At 40.0% G+C, this 20,211-nt stretch overlaps 3 long non-coding RNA genes across 3 annotated transcripts in view; all 3 read right to left on the minus strand.

Moving 5' to 3' along the window:
• Nucleotides 1–18,269, minus strand: part of LOC134791048 (uncharacterized) — a 28,909-nt gene extending 10,640 nt beyond the window's left edge. Inside the window, exon 1 of the long non-coding RNA XR_010144245.1 lies at nt 18,042–18,269. This is a non-coding gene — a long non-coding RNA (uncharacterized LOC134791048). The remainder of the gene's footprint in view (nt 1–18,041) is intronic.
• The window catches only part of LOC134791036 (uncharacterized), a 195,956-nt gene that overhangs the window by 69,221 nt on the left and 106,524 nt on the right, over nt 1–20,211 (minus strand). The window lies entirely within an intron of this gene.
• Nucleotides 3,716–8,483, minus strand: LOC134790893 (uncharacterized). Its single transcript, XR_010144223.1, has 3 exons — nt 8,327–8,483; nt 7,775–7,842; nt 3,716–4,015 (listed from the first exon to the last, which is right to left on the minus strand). It is a non-coding gene; the product is annotated as an uncharacterized LOC134790893 (long non-coding RNA).

Raw genomic sequence — 20,211 nt, forward strand, 5'->3', positions numbered from 1 at the left:
TGTGGGTGGACGTCCTACGCTGCGCTTGCTAGTCCGTGGTCTCCACTCGAGCACTTTTCGACCCCATCGGCCATCTTCTCTGCGTGCAATGTGGCCTGCCCATTGCCACTTCAGCTTGCTAATCCGGTGGGCTATGTCGGTGACTTTAGTTCGTCTACGGATCTCCTCATTTCTGATTCGATCACGTAGAGAAACTCCGAGCATAGCCCTCTCCATAGCTCGTTGAGCGACTTTAAGTTTTGAGATGAGGCCGATAGTGAAAGACCACGTTTCGGAGCCGTAAGTCATCACTGGTAACACACATTGATTAAAGACTTTCGTCTTGAGGCACTGAGGTATGTCGGACGAAAAGACATTACGTAGTTTCCCGAACGCTGCCCAACCGAGTTGGATTCGGCGGTTGACCTCTTTCTCGAAGTTGGACCTACCTAATTGGACTACTTGTCCTAGGTAGATGTACGAGTCAACAACTTCGAGTACCGAGTTCCCAACAGAGACTGGGATGGGCACAACATTGGCATTTGACATAAGTTTCGTCTTGTCCATGTTCATTTTCAAGCCCACCCGTTGTGAAACTCGGTTGAGGTCATCGAGCATCATGCTGAGTTCCTCCATCGACTTTGCCATGACTACGATATCGTCGGCAAACCGAAGGTGAGTGATGTATTCGCCGTTGATGTTGATGCCAAGTCCTTCCCATTCCAGGAGCTTGAAGGCGTCTTCCATTACGGCAGTAAACAGTTTCGGAGAGATAACGTCTCCCTGCCTTACGCCTCTTCGCAATGGAATCGCCCTCGTGCTCTGCTCCTGTACTCGGACCGACATGGTGGCGTTACTATACAAACACTTCAACACTTCGATGTACCGATAGTCAATATGGCATCGCTGAAGAGACTCAAGCACCGCCCATGTTTCCACCGAATCGAAGGCTTTCTCATAGTCCACAAACGCTAAGCATAATGGCAAGTTATACTCTTCGGTCTTCTGTATAACTTGCCGCAGCGTATGGATGTGGTCTATGGTACTATAGCCTTTTCGGAAACCGGCTTGTTCGGGAGGCTGGAAGTCATCAAGTCTGTGTTCGAGACGGTTCGTGATGACCCTTGAAAACAGCTTATAGACATGGCTCAGAAGCGTGATGGGTCTGTAGTTCTTCAATAGGTTGTTATCACCTTTTTTGAAGAACAGCACCACCTCGCCTCTATTCCATGTTTCAGGCGTTATGCCCTCGGACAAGACGGAATTAAAGAGCTTCTGGAGGACTTTAAGTACCGGTGTTCCACCCGCTCTCAGAAGCTCTGAAGTGATTCCGTCTTTGCCCGGCGCCTTGTTGTTCTTAAGCTGCTTCAGGGCCATCCTAATCTCGTACAGACTGATGTCCGGGATATCTTCGGTATAATGTCGGGACAGCTTGGCTCTTGGATCTCCTACCAAGCTGTCAACGGGCTTTGCGTTCGAAGTGTATAACTGTCCATAGAACCTCTCGATCTCACCTAAAACCTCCGCTTTGCTCGACGCTATGCTGCCATCTTCCCGTTTCAGCTTTGTCAGCTGGCTTTGCCCAATAGACTTGTCCTTTGCGAACACTTTGGAGCCTTGGTTTCGCTCAATAGTCTCTTTAATACGGTTAGTATTAAAGAGACGCAGATCATGTCGCAAGGACTTAGATATACGTCTATTGAGCTGCCTATATGACTCCGCGTCATCGGGAGACTGCAACTGTAGCGAGCGTCGTTCAGCCATGAGGTTTAAGGTTTGCTCGGTCAATTTCTGAGGTCTATCTTTACGGCGGGATCTAAAAAACTTAGACCCTACTGTGTGGACAGTTTCCACTAGCCCGTCGTTGATTTCGTCCACTGAAGCCAAGTTCTCTAGGCAAGTAAAGCGGTTAGAGAGCTCGAGTTGAAAGCTTTCGGGGTTTTGAACATAGGCTCGAGTAGGTCGGAGCGTAGACTTCATCAGGCTGGACCTTTCAAGTTTAATATTGATATTCAGTGTGCCTCTTACGATTCGGTGATCACTACCGGTCTTTACCCTGTTGATCACAGAGACATCACTGAATATCCGTTTCTTGTCGGTCATGATGAAGTCTATCTCGTTTCTCGTGGAACCGTCAGGACTCATCCAGGTCCATTTCCTGTGAGGCGGCTTCTGGAAGAAAGAGTTCATCATGAAGAGTTCCTCTCTCTCCAGAAAGTCGGCCAGCCTCTGACCCCTAGGGTTCCGTTGCCCATACCCAAATTGCCCCACTTTCAACTCATCCCCGCTTCTCTTGCCCAACTTTGCGTTGAAGTCCCCCATAACAACAGTAAAGTAGGTTTTAGAAGTATGTATGGCCCTACTTACGTCCTCATACATAGCTTCTACTTCATCATCGGAGTGTGACGAGGTCGGTGCGTATACCTGAATGACCTTCAGCGAATATCTTTTGGATATTCTGAGTATTAGGTATACCACCCTGCTCGACACACTGTCGATGGTTATTATGTTGTTTACGAGGGACTTGTGAACGAGAAACCCGACACCACCTTGGGACTGTTGGTCGCCCTCCCGGTGGTAGAGCAAGTTACCAGACTTCAGGGTTGTCGTGTCCTCCCCCTCTCTACGGACTTCGCATAACCCTACAATGTCCCAGTGTAACCTGCTCAGTTCCTCTTCCAGCTCGCAGATCTTTTCGTCAGTCCTCATAGTGCGTATGTTGTGTGTTACCAGGGCCAGTCGTCGTCGGGGCGGGTAGCCGGATCTTTGCCGGAGATTCTTAGCACCCCTGACCCCGCTAATGCCCTGACCGCTACCATAGCCAGAGCACCGGGGGTCGCCGGAACCTCGGGGCCGTGGTTCTATTGTGCTCATCATGATGGGGGGTGAATGCCATAATCGCCACGCTTGGCAGGCGGGTTGGCGATCGCAGTCGAGTACACCGAATTTGAGGGACGCTGCTGCCCGTCCACCGGTGGTCTTGGACGTAGTTTAAGGACATACCCGGGTCCTTAATTCACATGTGAGGCAAAGTAATCAAATGCAAATTTTGTGTTGTTTTCTTATGTTTGCTGGTAGAATTGACTTTTAAATGATGATTTTGGTTTATAAATATTTAATAACATTCATTTCAATTTGATTTGGTTTAATTTTGCTTGATATTTTACATTTAATATTTGCTTCCTGTGGGTGTGATGAAAAATTTGTGATTCACTCGGGGGCAAATTTTGTTTGACCCTCGTGATTTGAAACCCTCGCAACGCTCAAGATTCCATTTTTCGAACCATTCGCTACGCTCGTGGTTCAATTTTGGAATCTTTCACTTCCTCGGGTATAAATATTAGCACGAGCGGTTAAACAACAACTTTGCCCCCGAGTGAAACAAATAACTATTGTTTATTTGCTACTGTGCACTGCTTCACAGCAGTCGGCGTTAGTCATTCATTTCTCGTTATATTACTTTACCAAAATTAAGTAAAGACAAAATAAATATAACAAATCACACAGGCCAATTTTTTGCTTTAACGGTAAGCATTAATTTAATAAGACTTATTAAATTAATGCTTACTTAGTAAGTATGGGGTGATTAGCCAGTAACTGGCCGGTCTAAACCAAAAATGAATTCCTTTCACCTATAAATAGAATTCATTTTAGTATAAGGTGGCCAGTTATTGAAAGCTGGCCAGTTATTGAAACCTTATACTTTTTTAGGGTTTTTTTGGGTTAAATAAAATACTTATGTAATTCTACATTTTTAATCGAGACAATAATCCAATTGTAATCACTATAATTTTGTCTGTCTCTCAAATATTTAATTAGGTGCAGTGACCATTTTCCAATACTGCCTCACATGAAAGTCAAGTTTATTACAGCCGGGGATGTTGCTACGACAGATGATTCTAAACAAACCGAAGTTTGGTCTGTATTTATGAGGTGATATACGTTGAAGTCGTGGAAGTATTATAGGCTTCGAGTGGGGCGCATTGCACACGCTGACCATTTCGCCCACTAGATTTCTTCCTGGTCTAGTACTTTTCTGCAAATAAAATAAACAATCACTTTTGACATTGGAAATGTCTTTTCGTTCGCTCCAGTATAGGGTCCGATTTCACGAAAAAGTGCGATCCCCTTATATCTCGGAAAGTTGTGAAGATATGATATTAAAAGATAGGCTCAAAAGACGCATAATCACGAGAGCTGTAAGGTGCAAAAATAATTATTCGAGAAAGTCAAAAACAAAAAAAGTTATGGTCGAAATAGTGAAAATAAAATTCAATTTTTTCCGAATTTTTGATTCTGGTGCTCGATAATTTGGAAATGAAGAATGATATCAAAAATTTCAGAAAAACGGCTCTGGACAATTTAGTCAGCTACAATTTGAGCCTAAAACAAAGACGATCGGGTTAAGGGTTTGCCCTGTAGCCTAACCTTAAAATAGTCAAAAAGTCAGAACGACATTTTTCACATGACATTTATGACTTCATGTTTCGCAGAGTTCGTTATCGGTGTTTGTTGTGAATTATCGGGATTATGACGGCAGAATAACACTTGCACTGCGTGGGCTATCAAAATCGCTGCAGAAGTTTCTTGGTCTAACTCTATCTATAGAAATTTTGCAATTTGTTTGTTCACATGCGTTATGTCCAGGATACTTGTGTTAATCTAAGAATAAAATAATTATCATTCAACGTTGTAGTTTTATTATGTAACTTTTTCCTTATCCAGACTTTTTCGTCGCTCAGCGACAATATTTTTTCGAATTCCGTAGATTCATTTCCAATGTGCTCGATAATCGTGTGAGGCACGAAATCTGTGAATTTTTATATAAAAAACGGCATTTATGAGCCAAACGGGATTTGTACCCCAACCATGACGGAGTTACCAAAATATCAGCTCTGTGTTTAAATATCGCTTACAGCAATTTCTACCACCATCCCTGTTAAAGAAGTTTAATACTTGTGCAGTAGACGTTGCTGTAAGGGTTAAAATGAAAACATTAAAATAATTTTGCTAAAATTTAAGTTTCAATTACTTGAAGTGACATCACAGTAATCCTTATTTATTTTGTTTATCAAAATTATAAGATGTACCTAGTTATTTTTTAGGGTTCCGTACCTCAAAAGGAAAAAACGGAACCCTTATAGGATCACTCGTGTTTCTGTCTGTCTGTCTGTCTGTCCGTCTGTCACAGCCTATTTTCTTGGAAACTACTGGACCAATTAAGTTGAAATTTGGTACACATGTGTAAATTAGTGACCCAAAGACATGTAACTTAAATAAATGAATTTTAATCATGGGGGCCACTTTTGGGAGGTAAATGAGAAAATTAAAAAATACAGTTTTCCAAAGTATATCGTCTTATATGTCAAATAAAAGAGCTCATTTTGAGAATTTAAAATATATTTTTTTTATAATTTTAAAACAAACAGGTTAGATGTTATTTAAGGAAATAACCAAAAAATTACCATTCCCCCCCTTTATCTCCGAAACTACTGGATCAAAAATTTTGAAAAAATTACATAATATAGTTCGTTACCTATAGATGTCAGGAAAACCTATTAGAAATGTGCAGTCAAGCGTGAGTCGGATTTAATGTACGGAACCCTTGGAACGCGAGTCCGACTCGCACTTGGCCGGTTTTTAAAAAGATACCCAACTTCCTTTTTTTAAAAAGTGGAAACACTCCTGTTATCATCACAAATTTCCATTTTGCTGAATATGGTCATTTACAATTTTCATTTATTCGCTATTTTTTTGTTTTTTATACCACATCGGTGGCAAACAAGCATACGGCCCGCCTGATGGTAAGCAGTCACCGTAGCTTATGGACGCCTGCAACTCCAGAGGTGTTCCATGCGCGTTGCCGACCTTTTAAAAACCTGTACACTCCTTTAAACTCTCGCGTTTTGTACACATATTTAATTACACAAACGGGTCTACCGCGATATAATTTCATTGTTTTTACCTTTAATTCCGACGTTTCAGCTGAGTTGCACCAGCTGTGGTCACGGAAAGACTCAGTCTTTAGTAGACCCGTTTGTGTAATTAAATATCTGTACACTCCTTTTTAGAAGAACCCCATGCTGTAGACCCTCGGGAAAACCTCGGAAGGGAGTTCATTCCACAGCCGGAGCGTCCGCGGGAGGAAATTCCTCTTAAATCGCACAGTACGGCTACCACCAGTTTTGACATTGACAGATTAGCTCGCGTCTACGTAAATTACTTTCTATACATCTCGCTTGCACTAATATGCGAGTACGAGCGAGATGCATAGAAAGTAAGTTACTTAAACGTGAGTGAATATGTCAATGTTAAAACTGGTGGTAGTGCTTCAGTACGCAGTAGTATTTAGTAATAAATATAATTTTAAAAATATACATGGTGTGTCTGACCATGGGGCTTTAAATCCAGGGCTTGATTTTACTCGCTAAACTGAGCTACTTTTACTATGGGACCAACCCTAAAATCGGGGAAAAATTTTTGGCTTTTCCATAGAAAACGTCGACATCTGATCAGCCAAAATGTATGAAAAAGTAAAAATTTTTTTCGGGATTTCGGGGTTGGTGCCATAGTAAAAGTAGCTCAGTTTAGCGAGTAGAATCGAGCCCTGGATTTAAAGCCCCATGGTCAGTAACACACAGCATAAAAATTACTTAAACACTTGAATCCCCCCCGGAGGCCACGATTTAGAAAAAGAAAACTGAACCGAAAAATAATGTAAAGCTGGACAACAGTTTATTTAACCCTGAGATAGTGTCGCTGCAAACAGCTTACGTATGGCAATAATGTGCGTACGTCATGTATAGTTGGGGTAGTGGGCATTGGCTTCATGTTGATACTCGTATAATGTCAAAACATAGTGCAGCACTACCGACTCAGTAAATTCATAGACTAACTTGTACATACTGTGCCTTAAACTGTTTTTTGAAGTTTTCACAGACAATAAAATATGACATTGATGCATCAAGGCGGTTTGTTAACAAGGGCCTACCGGTAAACGCGAAAATCGAAATTTAGTTATCTGGTCTCTTTATCGCTCGAATATGCAAGAGTGATAGAGAGATTAGATAACGAAATTTCGATTTTCTTGTTTCGCGGTAAGCCATGTGATTGACGTGACGAGTGATGTGTCAATGTGGTTTGTTTACTGTATATGCCACAAAGGTGCCACCTACGCAGAGCTTTGCCTAATATTCCCTATTTACCTATTCGTCGAAATCTAATTCTAAATATTCAATATTAAACCAAACAACTAACCAGTTTAATACAACCGCAGTATAAAATGTCAATACCGGTCATGTCAACAACCAACTTTAAAACATTGTTTATTGGAATGCTATGTAATCCTTCGTCTTTTTTAAGTTGTAAGTATTTGATCGCATTCACTACAATTATTTTTCGCATCTTTGGAATTGTTTTTGGCATTTTTGTAATAAAACCCGTTTATATTTGAATATATTCGTAGATATTTTCTGTTTGTTTACATCGGTGACATTCGATGACATCCAGCGTTCGTTGTCAAAGAGTACTTGTTGCCAGTAAAAGAAATTAGTACCATTGAAAATCCGCAAAATGGCGAGGGTCAAATAAACTGTTGTCAGGCTTTACATCTTGTTCAAAAATTTTACAATCGGTTGAGAAATGTGACCTGTAAAAGAGAACAGCCGGAAACAGAGAAGCATTTTTTAACCACGCAGTAACGTGCAGATAATATGATAATAAGATGATTGATGGCATTAAGTTTACCTTTTGTATATTAAGTTTAAATAAATTATAACCAAAAAATAAGTCTTACGTCAGGAACGGTGACTATGCCACCGGCAACAGTCAGAGTAAAATCAATAAAGTCCTTTGTTTTTATGCCTGTAAAAAAAACATTGAAATAAATGCTTTTATTTTGTGAAAATAATCTTATTAATTTGACTTGACCGTTATTCGAAGCTTATTTAATTGAGATATGCAGCACGTTTCCCGTCGGGTATTGCTGTCTCTTTCTAAAAAAAGTATTTAATCCGCAATTTTATTGTAAAGATATATCGAATTTAAAAACCTAACGTATATTAAACACTTTTATGAATTTCATTAATGCTATTACGAGTTAAAAATAAACACGAAAAACTTATTTTTAATTACTTTTTTGCATTCCTTTCGTCGCAGCCATGCGTGCTGCACAAGGCGTTCGCTTTTTGTATGCAGGGATTTTACTCGCGCTACATTTATTTTCTCTATTTGAAAATTTGTGAAATATAATAGAAAGCAGATTTATTAGAAACATTTGAATCACACGGGAAGTAGATCAAAGTATAAATTTACATTTAAAATTAGGACGTTATAAAGTGCTCATTACCCAAATTCAGGGTACTGCAATAACGGTTCGGTTTTGACTCGGCGTCGGCGACGAACAGCGCGATGAATGCGAGCAGCGAGCAGACTAGCGGCGACATGGCGGCGACGGCGTCGGCGGGAATGACTCGCTGTCGACGCCGACTCCGTTATATATGTTACGCGCGCTCATCTGAGTGCCAAGTGTATCGAATCGATTCCTACCATTACAGTATGTTTACACAAGGTCAATTATTGGCCGTGATAGAAGTTTAAAAATGTTTAATGTCAATAAATAATTATATGATTTTCACATAACCGTTTCAAATTTTGAACTAGGTATATGATTTTAATTGAACATGTAATGTCATGTACGGATATTAATGTTATAGAATACCAATCATTACCCGCGACTTGTTTAGTGAGGAATATGATAATTTAACTTCTATTTTGTAATATTCCTATGAGGATCGATAAGTTATAATATAAATTACGTCAGAGATATGACGCCGTCACATTAGTTATTAATTTATTTTAGTAATGCAACTGTATATATCTTGTTTGTAAATAAATGATTTATGTTACGCCGGATGTGGAGAAGGAAGTTTGGCACAATGCTGATAATAACTTTGTTTTGGAATTTTGAATTTAAATCTCAGGAATCGAATATTTTTTTTCTATTCCTTAATTTTTTTTATATATGTATATGTCGGGAATTGTGGGCGTATCATACTATCGGCAGCACATCAGAACCTTCAATCGTGGATGACGAGGGCCTTCAATGGAATACGATGTTTAACTCACAATATTTACTGCACGAGACTCATTACAAATCACAGCACGTGATACGTTTCTTATCTTAAGCAAACCAGTGGATTAGACCCAGGAGCCGCCACAGACGTCATCTTCTCCCGTTCGTTCTCATCGTGCTCCTTCTGAAGATAGATTGACAGCATAACTTCAATTGTTGTGGACTTCAATTGTTTTAACAGCGCACTCTATGACGTCTTGGCGGAACTGCGTCGAACGCCACTCAAGTGTACGTAGCACCCTAGTTTGCTCTATTTGTCAAGGTTTGCATGACAAAACGCCTCTTGAAGGCAATAGATATCACATTTCAGCCATTCTTCGACATATAGATGTCATAACAAGGGTTCCAAAATATGGCTCTCAATATTTTAGATGGCTTCTTACAAATGCGCAATAGACAATTTTAATTGATTTTAACCTTTTGAGGTTCTTGCACGATCTTAAGATAAAACCAAGTGCCTTGAATGCTGTATTGACTATTGAATCAACTAATGTAATAACTAATGTAATAAAACTAAGCAGATCTGAGACGTTAAAAAGTGCTATTTAACCGTATCACCCAAACTCAGGAGGCTACGAAAAGGGTTCGCTAATAAGCTAGCTTCGGTGACAGAGAGCAGCGCGGCGAGCGCGAGCGGCGACATGGAGGCGGCGGCGGCGGCGGCGGGAATGGTGCACTGTCGACGCCGACTCCGTTATACTCGTATTACGCTCGCTACCGTATACATGTCAAGTGATATCTGTGTCTAATTGCTTAATACTAGGTACACACCTGTTTAGTGTTTACACAAATCAATGTTAGAAAATTTTCATAATCGTCAGATATCGAGGAAATGTGGTGGATAGATAGAGTTCCCTATTCTACGTAACGTGCGGTCAGAATAATGTAGATGTGGTGGGTACACTTGCCTTTGTGCTGTTGCTAAGCGTGCTGGTAAGCGGGTGCAGAAGCTGAGATAAATAACAAGCACCAAGCGTTCGTTTTCAAACACCAATTTATTGTCCGTTAGTACGGCACACGGAAAGAACAGTTAGCACAATTCACATCAGTCTATAAAGAGCAGAAAGAGAAGAGCGAAAGCGAAAGAAAAAGCAAACTATTTAAAATACAATGCAAGCGGAATGCAATTTGGCTCGGTAGCACGATAAAGCACATGCGTCTCGCGTCGCGCGTCGTACGGCTCGATTCGGAAAATGAATTAGATTTCTACTAGACTTCAACAAGTTACGATACGGATAATTTAAAGATTATTTGTAAGATAGATATGTCAAATTTGACGTTTCCGTGATTCTGGAGGTCCTCTTGAACGATTTCGACAAGTTATGACTTAGATATCCAAGTCACATTAGTCGATATCTACTGTAGATCTAGTTGATCTCTAAATCGTCTCAAGATCTTGTGATTATCTCGAAATCCGAATAGGCCTGGTAGTCTCTGGGGTACTGACTGCGCCTGCGCTGGCGGGCGCAGTACATCGCTGTCAGCGCTGCAGCCGACGGCCGCCCGTTAGACCGTTCCCTACGACGCGCAGCGCTTACAGCGGGATTCGATTAATTAATACAGGACAAAGTGCATACCAGCTAGATATCTAATAACAAAATCAGTCGCTCTGTCCGCGAGTGATTTAAATACATATATATATTTATATTGATATTTTTGATATACATTATTTGTTGTTGTTATTTAAGAAATTATTTATTTATATAATATGTTATATAATCGACATTGTGTTATTCTCCCACACTACACCCCATCTACAGACAATGCTACAAGACCTTAGCACGGCAAGTCTTGAAGTCGGACTCGAAATGAACAGGACGAAAACCCAGTTAATGACCAATGGCGCGAAACGTGGGGTCACGGTAGATGGGCAGAATATACAATATGTTGACGAACTGTAATGTAATGTTATTTATTTCACTAACAAACAAATCAAACAATGTACTTTTAGTTTATAATTTATTTATTTTCTCTACTATTCCAACTGTCACTCATGACATACAAATGCATACTTGGTCTCCCGCGGTACAGGCCTAGCCTAGTGCGGGGACCCCTGGAAATTCGGTACTATATTTAACCATGCTATGCACCCACCCGATGTCACAACAATTTATGTACTGTACTGCCTGTTTTGTGCGCAATAAACTTATTTTTTTTTATTTTTTTTTGAATACACCTATCTGGGCAAGATAGCATCCTTCGATAACAGGCAGTCCAAGGAAATCGATCGACGCATCGAAAACGCGTGGAAGAGCTTCTGGTCCATGAAGGCGTTAATGAAGGGCAACCTCCCATTAGCACTAAAACGCAAACTCGTCGACATGTGTATTCTGCCTATCCTAACCTACGGTCACTACGGTGCCCAAACTTGGTCATTAACAGAAGCCCAAAAGTCCCGACTCAAGATTTGCCAGCGAGCAACGGAGCGCAGTATACTCGCGCGGAGTCCATAGAATCGATCGGGTAAGGAACACAGAGCTGCGCTCCAAAACTGGAATCGCAGTCGATATATAACAACATATCGATAACAACATTCTAACGTTACCATCACAATACATTTTTAAAATTGCCAAACACGTACACACATACAGACACACATTTAATACAAGCAAGCTCACCCGTACCCGTCTGGGAAGCAAAGAACGCCTACTCCCTGCCAGCCACCGACTGAGTAAGTCCTTCAAGACCATGCAGGTACTGGGCCCAAAAGTATTTAAGAGCGCTCTTACAAGAAAAGTCGAAATAATGCAAAATTGATGATACTAGTCGACGAAATTCAGGACTTTGCGCTCATTATTAGAAACAATGAGTACTTGTTCCAGTAAAAGCGTCTTCTTATCTTTATAAATATCGTTGTAAATATTAGAAAAAGGACTTATTAAATTAGTAATGATTTTTTTTCTGATGGTCGTTTCCGAAAAACCCCGTGAAGCACTGAATGGCGAGCTCTTATTTGGAAATGTTGAAAATTTTACTCTGCTAAACCTGGCTATTTTGTATTACTAATACCCTGTACTTTAGGCATATCAAACTATATTTTTCCTACATACCTTTGAGAAAGAGAAAATCAAAGTAAAACGAACTCGATTTTCTCTCCGAAACAAGTGTCAATTCCTACGAAAATCTACTTAATATCGAAGTCATTTTCATACTCAAGCAATCTGCAACGTTTGCTTATACTGTTGGTATACATTAGTGTTTATGAAATTCTACTATAATTTTTTGGCAATTTTTTGAAAACTACTCTATATTACCGATGACGCGCGCTGCGCCAGCTCAGTGCCGCGGCAGAGCTTGTAGAGGCAGGACGTGTGTCGGTCGGCTCCGCACATTTTCAACGGCGACGACGAGGTTTTTTATCATTGTGTGCGGCGGGCGCCGTGTAAAACGCTATACTGTGTGCGTGTAAACCGCAACGAGAGACTTTGATCCTAGCACCGTTTTTATAGTATTATAATTTATAATGGTACAGTTTAATAAACTACCGGACAGGATTAAAAATATTTGAAACGACCTGACATTCTATATGTATTTATTTGACTCAAGATAGTACTCAGGGTCTGATGATGGAGCCGGAATGTGGTCTCCGGTACCAATCAACCATGCAACTAAACCACTTCGTGTTTGGGCTCGTTTGATTCGGCTCAACAAGATCTTTGACTTAAGATAGTACTCAGGGTCTGATGATGGAGCCGGAAGGTGGTCACCAGTACCAATCAACAATGCAACTAAACCACTTCGTGTTTAGGCTCGTTTTATTCGTCTCAACAAGATCTTTGACTTAAGATAGTACTCAGGGTCTGATGATGGAGCCGGAAGGTGGTCACCGGTACCAATCAACCATGCAACTAAACCACTTCGTGTTTGGGCTCGTTTGATTCGTCTCAACAAGATCTTTGGCACAAGATAATACTCAGGGTCTGATGATGGAGCCGGAAGGTGGTCACCGGTACCAATCAACCATGCAACTAAACCACTTCGTGTTTAGGCTCGTTTGATTCGTCTCAACAAGATCTTTGACACAAGATAGTACTCAGGGTCTGATGATGGAGCCGGCAGGTGGTCACCGGTACCAATCAACCATGCCACTAAACCACTTCGTGTTTAGGCTCGTTTGATTCGTCTCAACAAGACCTTGGACACAAGATAGTACTCAGGATCTGATGATGGAGCTGGAAGGTGGCCACGGGTACCAGTCTATCGTGTAACTGAACCACTTCGTGTTTGGGCTCGTTTGATTTGTCGCAACAAGATCTTTGACACAAGGTAGTACTGAGGGTCTGATGATGGATCCGGAAGGTGGTGACCGGTACCAATCAACCATGCAACTAAATCACTTCGTGTTTGGCTTCGTTCGATTCGTCGCAACAAGATCTTTGACACAAGTTAGTACTCAGGGTCTGATGATGGAGCTGGACTGTGGCCACGGGTACCAGTCTACCATGTAACTGAACCACTTCGTGTTTGGGCTCGTTTGATTTGTCGCAACAAGATCTTTGACACAAGGTAGTACTGAGGGTCTGATGATGGATCCGGAAGGTGGTCACCGGTACCAATCAACCATGCAACTAAACCACTTCGTGTTTGGCTTCGTTCGATTCGTCGCAACAAGATCTTTGACACAAGTTAGTACTCAGGGTCTGATGATGGAGCTGGACTGTGGCCACGGGTACCAGTCTACCATGTAACTGAACCATTTCGTGTTTGGGCTCGTTTGATTTGTCGCAACAAGATCTTTGACACAAGGTAGTACTGAGGGTCTGATGATGGATCCGGAAGGTGGTCACCGGTACCAATCAACCATGCAACTAAACCACTTCGTGTTTGGCTTCGTTCGATTCGTCGCAACAAGATCTTTGACACAAGTTAGTACTCAGGGTCTGATGATGGAGCTGGACTGTGGCCACGGGTACCAGTCTACCATGTAACTGAACCACTTCGTGTTTGGGCTCGTTTGATTCGTCGCAATAAGATGTTTGACACAAGATACTACTCAGGGTCTGATGATGGAGCTGATGATGACAGACAGGTACCCGTCGCCACCTTCACGCTCCATCATCAGACCCTGAGTACTACCTTGTGTCAAAGATCTTGTTGAGATGAATAAAACGTGCCTAAACACGAAATGGTTTAGTTGCATGGTTGATTGGTACCGGTGACCACCTTCCGGCTCCAACATCAGACTCTGAGTATCACCTAGTGTCAAAGATCTTGTTGAGACGAATCAAACGATCCTAAACACGATGTGGTTTAGTTGCATGGTTGATTGGTAATGGTACCTTCCAGCTCCATCATCAGACCCTGAGTACTGTCTTGTGTCAAAGATCTTCTTGAGACGAATCAAACGAGCCCAAACACGAAGTTGTTTAGTTACATGATATACTGGTACCCGTGGCCACCTTCAAGCTCCATCATCAGACCCTGTGTATCTTCAGTGTCAAAGATCTTGTTGAGACGAATCAAACGAGCCTAATCATGTTACTACATGGTTGATTGGTATCCGTGACCACCTTAATCATCATCAGATCCTCAGTACCAGTTCGTTTTTAAACCCTCGTTGATACAAACTTTACAACCTATAGGTACCAAATGCAATGACGAAACATGTAAATAAGCGAGTAGGTACCTATAATTTCTTTCGAGTAATATACCTTCATAAGTACAAGTATGGGGCTATTCATAAATTACGTCGTTTCAAATGGGAGGAGTGGGGGGGTCTGGACATCGGATGATGGTAACATGACGTAGGAGGAAACAGATTCATCCGAAGCTTGATTTTTGGATGATTTGAGGGGTGGGGGGGGGGTCAAAAATCGTCAAAAATAGATGACGTAATTTATGAACAGCCCCTATGTACATTTGCACTGCATTTAGTATTTTCGTTCTTACCAAATAACAGTTTTAGAACTTTAAAAGTTAAGTACAGTTAGTGTTGTTATGGTTGATTTCAATATGCTTCGCGAAGGATCAAGAATGTTTAATCCATCATTGTAGTGCGAGTGTGGTAGAAGGGATCGGCGTACTGAGCTCGCACGGCCTGCCGCAGCGCGTAAAATACCTAAACTCGCTCAACGCCGAAATGTAATAGCGCTCTTAACAAATTGCCCATAGACATTACTTTGATAGAATCGTCGAACTCATTTACGCGGGATTAAAAAAAATGGCTCCTCTCCCACGCTTTTTATAGCCTGAATGAATTATACAATTTATTATTATGATTCAATTTACATTCAACATAACATATAATGTATCAAATTTAATTTATTTTTTATCTATAAGTACTCGTATAATGCGTACTATTGTAAAATTAATTGACATATTTAACAATTTGACACTAACCGAAACTGTAATAATAATCTAATCTGTAACCATAAACTGTAGTAATCTATCTTATGTAAATAAAATTGTGACGTATACGTAATAATATTATAAATAAATGAGTATGAGTATGAGTACACTACAAGCGCAATATGACCTTTGGTCCTTTGGTCAAATCTTCCTGAGTTATGAAAACATATATCATAAGGTACATATTTTCGTAAATAACGGAAAAGTAAATTTTAGTTTGCGGCGCGTTGTGATTTCTTATTCAAATGAAGAGTTTGGCAAAGCAGCCTAGTTTAATCCAAACCTATTCTTACATGTAGGTAAGGTAGCTATAGTTGCAATATATTCCTTATTATTTGTATTTTTGTATTCACGCATTTTAAAATTATTCTTTTTTGTTTGGTGACTGCTATAGTTATTGGCCAGCATACATAAATAGTAATTGGCCACTCCTTACAAATCAGAAAGAAACAAAGCTAATTGAAACCTTATTATTAAGAGTGGCCAATTACTATATACTGGCCAATAAGTATTATTATACTTAAACCCAGCCAGCCAGCAGTCACCCTATTTCACTACAAAGTGCTTATTAGAATCTCGACGTTTGCTTGCTAAATTGCCAGCAATTGTGGGGGGGGGGGGGGGTCTACCCACGTTGCGCCTTCCGGTACGTGGTCGCCACTCGAGAACCTTTCCGCCCCAACGGCCATCGGTTCTACGGGCAATGTGCCCCGCCCACTGCTACTTAAGTTTAGCGATTCGGAGGGCTACATCGGTTACTTTGGTTCTGCTGCGGATGGCCTCATTTCTGATGCGATCACGCAGAGAGACTCCAAGCATAGCCCTTAAATGTTTACAGTAAAGAAAAAAAAACATTAAATTAATCACGCAAAAAATAAAATTTTGTACTTCACTTGCAAATACGAAGAGGAATGTTTAGTATTAATTAAATATTGATAAAGGTACGATATCTACTTATTTTTTTGTTTTTCTGTGTGAGATAGGTAGGTAGTGTATTTTCCAGTGTATGCTGCATATCTAATTTTTACTTGAGCTTTCCAATTTACTGGTACAGCCACACGTCCTATCATGCAACTATTACGCACGTGGCTCTATGAATATTAAGATCGTGTCAGATATTTTTTCAGAAAATAAATGGATTTTATTTCGTGTGCACATCAATACCGAAACATTACAGATTTAAAAATTAGATAATGCTCTAATATACCCTCTAATGAACTGATGTGAAACCGCTAGCCCGCTCCGACTTATAAAAAAGACAATTTTACGTTTATTCGGTGTTGGTGTTCAATTTATTGACCGAAGCGAAGCGAAGGTCTACGTTTTGACTCGGGCATTTTGCTTTCGTATGTCCGGATGTTCTCCTCTACAGGTCGCAATTCTTAACCGATTCTCGTGAAATTTTGTGACCGAATTTTATGACTAAATAAAATTTTTTTGTCAATCCGGTTTTTGGAAATTTTTAAAAATGGCAGAGTCTTGATACCTGGCGCCTAAACAAATAGTCGTATCGATATCATAAGAGTTTTTTCTTTTTGATATATGTTTATAGATTAAATGGCCAAAAATTCAGAAAATTTGTATCGCTGGTTTCGGCGGTATTTAGATATTTAGTTTTTACTTGAGAATGAGTAGCTAAATTTCGTCAGCTTTAGTAAGAACTATCATGGCGCATTTTGCAAACGTTCGCTTTTTTGTTTGCATAGGGAGGTCCCTGGTTCCATCCCCAGTAATTGTATGCTGCTACATAACTTTTTGTATTTTTTTATACTTAAATTTCGTATCAATTGTTGTTTTTTATTTTATTTTTTTATTTTGAAAAAATGAAAAAATCGTATTTTTTATTTATCAAGCGCGGGCTAAGCGCATTCGTTTATTTTTTGCAAGAGATGATGGCTTTTTGCGCTTTAAAGAAAATTTGATTCTTGAATATACGGCGCCATACCTTTGGCCTATGCTCGTCTAGATGGCGACACCATTTTATATTTAACAATTTTTACTCATATCAGTAAAAGAACATGGGTCAAAATCATATGGCGTTCTAAAAATAAAAAAAATCATTTATCCATACATATATACATTTATTGATATTTTTTTTCATTTTCATTTTAATCCTGTATCGAAAGATGGCAGTAAATTTACTGTGACTACAAAATTTAGTATGACAATAACTCTCTACTACATATAGGGACCGTGCGCGTTGGAGGGTCTGCCATCTTGTGGCCTGAATCGGAAACATGTACATTGCCAAAACAAGTTCTACCATCTACCGTTCTTGTAGGTACGTTTCCTTATGCATAGTAGGTTCTGTCATCTTGTGGGCTACATCGGAAGGATAAACGTCACATTTACGCCTCACGCCAAAAATCTGACGGCTCCTATGCTACCCCCTATAGTTCACGCACGCCCACTATAGGGACCGTGCGCGTTGGAGGGCTGCCATCTTGTGGCCTGAATCGGAAACATATGTGCACATGTACATTGCCAAAGCAAGTGCTACCATCTACCGTTCTCGTAAGTACGTTTCCTTGTGCATAGTAGGTTCTGAAATCTCGTGGGCTACATCGGAATCATAAACTACTCATCTACGCTTCGCGCCAAAGATCTGACGGCTCCTGTGCTGCCCCCTATAGTTCATGCACGTCCCCTATACACTTTATTCTCTTTAGATTAGATATTTAAATTCTTACTCGAGAATAAGTAACCAAATTTCGTCAGCTCATCTAAATGCTATCATAGCGCAGTTGGAAAGACGCTTACAAGCAAGGATATGGGATAGGTACCCGGTTCGATCCCCAGTAAATGCAATTTTTTTTATTTATTTTTTGCACTTAAACATCGTATTTCTGATTGATCAAGCGAGCGCGAAGCGCGAGGTAAGCGTATTCGTTTGAGTTTTTGTTTGAACATTTTTTTAGCGGTTTTAGTTCAAGGGCATGGCTGTTACAGGAGTCAATTTCCACTTACGTTCTAGCATGGGCGGTCACCATCCATAAATCGCAGGGGTCAACATTGCCTAGGGTAGTGGTCGACCTTGGGCTCAGGGAACTAGCTGTAGGTTGCTCGTACGTTGCGCTTTCCCGGGCTCAAAGTCTAACTAACAATAAAGTTAGTTAGACTTTGAGCCTTTTAATTTGGATCGCCTCGCTAAAATGGCCCATAATTTCCGCAAATCATTTTTTCTTCGAGGCAATTACTCCGTTCTCATTTTTTCCCAGTGGAATTTCTTCGCTTTATTTAATTTTTCGTGTAATATTTTTCATAAACTAAACTATGCTTTTCTCAATTTATTCCCTTTTCTTTTTAATCCTAGTAGTTAAAATAACCAGTAGGTTTTTTTTTCACTAACTAAATATTCTCTATCTCCATATTTTCTCTTTTTTTTAATGCTAGTGGTAAAAATAACCAGGTTTTTTTCAAATAGGTAGGTTAGGGTTATTTTTTTTGATGACCCTAAAAACGAAACTGCTCCCAGAGATAGGTAGGTTAGGGTTATTTTTTTTTGATGACCCTAAAAACGAAACTGCTCCCAGAGATAGGTAGGTTAGGGTTATTTTTTTGATGACCCTAAAAACGAAACTGCTCCCAGAGATAGGTAGGTTAGGGTTATTTTTTTTTGATGACCCTAAAAACGAAACTGCTCCCAGAGATAGGTAGGTTAGGGTTAATTTTTTTGATGACCCTAAAAACGAATCTGCTCCCAGAGATAGGTAGGTTAGAGTTATTGGCTGACAGCGTTTGGTTTTCTACTTGTAGTTTTTTAGATTATGCTTTAATTTTAGTGTTTTTGATATTTGTTGTATGTGAAATACCTACAAGTAACAAATATAATTACTACACTATTAACATACAGTAACAAGAAAATATTATCCTAGATATTTAAAAGAACGAAAACTATAAGGAAAAGATTAATTTAAAAATATTAAAAATAGGCGATTGCGGAAGAAAACCATTAGGAAAATATGGGAACGGAGTAATTGCTACCGAGAATGAATGATTTCGGGAAATTATGGGCAACGCAAAATATGAGAACGGAGTAATTGCCTCGAAGAAAAAATGATTTTCGGAAATTATGGGCCACACTCGCGCACGAAGCTTCTTAGTTGCAGTTTACAGGTTAATTCAAAGGTAATGTTGGTTTCCTAACATAAGTAGAGTTAGACCAAGAAAAGTCTGCAGAGATTTTGACACTGGCACAAATAACATTGGCACTGCGTGTGCTGTCAAAATCTCTGCAGACTTTTCTTGGTCTAACTCTATCCACTTTTCTATACAATTAGTATGGCGACGTGTATACTTAAGGGGCATCGACCGTACACTGACATCGGGATGATATTTTTATCATATTATTTAGTAGTCATCGTGCGTCTCGCTTGCGCCAATACATGTACGGACAAGAACGAGTGAAATGCACGATAACTAAATGACATCAGTTAGATGTCTTTCTGATATCAGTGTAAGTTTGAATTGGCCTGTTAGCCAAAAATTGTTTCGTATGTCCATAATATGTTCTACTCTACAGGTCGCATATCTAAACCAATTCCCGAATTTTGTAAGCAATTGATAGTTAAGTTTTTATGGTCAAATTAGATTCTCTAAATTCTTCAAAACAACGGAACCATACATTTATTCAGTTTTAAACTCTGCTCGCGAGGTCTACAGCTCACAGAGCCACTAGTTTATTTGTATGGGATAATCGTTCAGTCATTTGTAAATGATTTTTTTTTATTTAGGATCAACAGAAGGCAAAA

Source organism: Cydia splendana, chromosome 5, assembly GCF_910591565.1.
Source record: "Cydia splendana chromosome 5, ilCydSple1.2, whole genome shotgun sequence".
Lineage (NCBI taxonomy): Eukaryota > Metazoa > Arthropoda > Insecta > Lepidoptera > Tortricidae > Cydia > Cydia splendana.